The 3,367-nt window shown below is 47.1% G+C and overlaps 1 pseudogene; it reads right to left on the reverse strand.

Moving 5' to 3' along the window:
- Window positions 1-507: 507 nt before the first annotated feature.
- On the reverse strand, window positions 508-626 carry LOC148807593 (5S ribosomal RNA; annotated as a pseudogene).
- Between the last annotated feature and the right edge of the window lie 2,741 nt (window positions 627-3,367).

Raw genomic sequence — 3,367 nt, forward strand, 5'->3', positions numbered from 1 at the left:
AGAGAGGACAGCTCCGTCACCTCTTTTACGACGCTGCTTTTTTTCCCTTGCGTTTTTCTCTTCTTCCCACGTTCTCTCTCTTCACTGCCTTCGTCCCCGCTCTATTTCACTTCAGCCTTTCACTCTTGCTTCCTTCCAATGAGGACGGAGCTGCGGGAGAAAGGGCGCTATAGAGGATCGCTGTGGAGAGCTGCTGCTGTGCTTTGACATCTGAGCTCTGTGGAAAACGATCTCAATACAATTCTGAAAAACGCGACTCCCCGAACGCCAGCCAAACAAGTCTCCACAGCCGAAGCGCTGTGTCTCTTTTCAGCTGGCGATAAACCTTTCCTCCATCCTTTGCGGACTTGTAAAACTGTTCATGATCAGAATAAAAAACGCTCAGGCTAATACAAAAGCACCCGTGTCTCGCCAAAGCTCACAAATGAACAGACGGACAGGCCGCACTGCACGTGTGAACAGGGGAATGAGCGAGCGAGCGGGGATAGGGCGCCTCCTGCGCTTAAAGGCTTACAGCACCTGGCATTCCCAGGCGGTCTCCCATCCAAGTACTAACCAGGCCCATCCCTGTTTAGCTTCAGAGATCAGACGAGATCAGGCGTGCTCAAGGGGGTGTGGCCATAAGCGAGAGCAAGGCTCGCTGGCACCCTTCTTATAGAGAGGACAGCTCCGTCACCTCTTTTACGACGCTGCTTTTTTTCCCTTGCGTTTTTCTCTTCTTCCCACGTTCTCTCTCTTCACTGCCTTCGTCCCCGCTCTATTTCACTTCAGCCTTTCACTTGTAGCGGCAATGGTTGTTAATAAGACAGAATTAAGTGTTGCTGTGCTTTTTCTAATGAGGCCCCATCTCTCTGTTCATCTCTGTGATGCAGCCACAGAGAAACTATTCATGCAGGCTGATTTAAAGATGTTTTCTTTTGATAAGGGACAGCTCCCAAATGGGGATGCACTTAGCTAAGCCTAGCTATCATGATCAATGGTCATCCATTGGCGCCTATCTGTCTAGGGTGTGCCAGATGGACATCTGGACTGCATTCCTAAGTGTCAGGAGTAAGTGACTCACATCTCACCTTGATCAACCAATCAGGGACTGGTAGGGCCGAGTAACCCACGTGGGACTCTGATGCCCATGGAACTTTCAGCCAATGAACGAGCTGAAGTTCCTCCAGCTAAAAACAGGCAACACAGAGGGCCTGAGAGACTATTTCCTGGACTTTTCTAAAGGGAATTCAAAGGAGAATTCCAGGGCAGGACGGCCCAGGAGCAAAAGGCTCCCAAGGGCAGGACATTCTCGCAGCGCGCCTCCTGACCATCCTAAGACTCAGCCCGGACAACCACGGAACGGCCAGTGTGTCCGAGTGCCAGAACTTTCCTTTGTTCTAAGAATCTAGAGCGGAGGTTGCCAGAGAGTAACCAGAGGATCCACCTGAGGTAAGCACCAGCAGCAAGCCTTGTGAACAGGTCGGAACTGTGGACAGCTGAATCACTATTCAGAACTAGCGCTTCATCAGGAATGAACCGGTCCTCTTCCTGACTTGCTGGGACCCACAGTCATCTTTTCTCCTGTGCACAAACTTTGCTAGTTAAAGCCAACACTAACTAGCCGGTCAGTGATCATCTGCAGCACAGCACAGCCTGGCACAGAGCCAGAGAGCCCGCAGGAGATCTGAATCCCCAGAGATTGGATGAGTATTCAACTTCAATGCATTACAGCTTGAGAATTCAATTGTTATCCCAACCAGTTGATATCAATTTAATTCCTAAGAGTTATGTACTTTTTTTTAGTATCTAATGTAGAAGTTGTAACCAAGTTCACTTTATGAAACGATCTAAATGAATGATATACTGAACGTATGTCCTCTCGATATATGTAACTCTTTGTAACTGATTGTATATATACCTTTTGTATTCTGATAACCCTCTCAATAAGATCTGTTAGGTTTATATGCATATTTTATGTATTAATAAATGTATCCTCGTGTATTAGTACCCGTGTGTGTGTGCGTTGTTTGAGTTATATCGCATGGTTGGATTCTAAGGCCATCAAAAGAATCATTTTGTGATTTACGGCTACAATTAATAAATGTCCCCGTACATGCCCAAACCCTACAGAACTGGTGCCTTCAGAGAGCACACTACATTTATTGGCATCCCTGGACGGGCTATGGTAAGACTGAAATGAGTCAACCAAGCGGAATAATTCAATATAAAACACCACGGGTTTCATACTCAACAATACAGTGTGCTGAAAGCCGAAAGGAAAAAAGTTCCCCTTGCTCTTTAAGCAGTGCTTGATTGTTTTGTGATCTTTTGCGATCTACTGGGTTGATTGCATAGTTGATCTTGTGGTTTTCTGTGGTAGAACTGTGATTTCGTACTTAAAAGTAATACTCTTTAAGTTTAACGATGGTTGCTAAGAGGTCTGAATTCAAGTCGCTATTAAGCACTCTCTCTAGCAGCGACAGGTCTGACCACGATCTCCGTCATATCTCCGTCAGCGGAGAAGCTAGGAGAATAAACCTCCATTCTCTGAGAGAGCTAGCGAAGGACATGTAGAGATTTGACCCTGCAGTGTCAGAGAATAATATCGAGAGTTATATTCAAGACCTCAGGTATACCCTGCAGTACCTGCCAAACGCTACAGAACAGGAAAAAGTATTTCTGGTCAGGAAAACTAGCAGCAGAGCTGTACATGAGTGGATGGCTAGGCAGATGAAGAAAGTCTGTGATGACTTTGAAGAGCTGTGTCAAGCACTTATCAGAATACAGTGCGTTTATTGACCCGACTGCCGCGATAGCCGCCGCCCTTAACATTAAGCACGAGAGAGCAGAGTCCCCTCGCGAATATTACGAGAGACTTAGATGAACTTATTTTGCAGGGCGAAATGATGAGGGTTGTGAAGAGAACACACATTTCAAGGGTTTATTCATTGCGAATCTCCACCCGTCAGTCAGAAAGATGATCTTAATGCATACAGATGCACAGACCATGAAAATGACTGATATTAAGAGATTCGTGCAGAAAGCCTGGGAGTATGATGTCCAAAGTCGCTCTGAGCAAAAAGCTGTTAAAGCGACTGTGTTCGCCGTCAGAGCCAGCAGGGTTAATTCCCCCCTGCTCGAAGGAGCACAGGCTCCTGAGCTGGCTAAGCCCCGTTCCAAAGCAGGCACACAGGACTGCACCCAGCGTCCTAAGTTCCATGAGAACACCGGGGAAGGGAAAGGGCTAGATAAAGCTGAACAAAAGGATTCAGTAGCCGCCCGCCTGGCCAGGCTTGAACAAGTTTTATTAGGACATAGACAACCGCTCCCCAAGGCTGCCGGAAGCGTGAATGAGCTGATACTCTCCACTGGAGGAGGCGGAGAC

This window comes from Atractosteus spatula, unplaced genomic scaffold, assembly GCF_055471065.1.
Source record: "Atractosteus spatula isolate fAtrSpa1 unplaced genomic scaffold, fAtrSpa1.hap1 Scaffold_29, whole genome shotgun sequence".
Taxonomy (NCBI): domain Eukaryota; kingdom Metazoa; phylum Chordata; class Actinopteri; order Semionotiformes; family Lepisosteidae; genus Atractosteus; species Atractosteus spatula.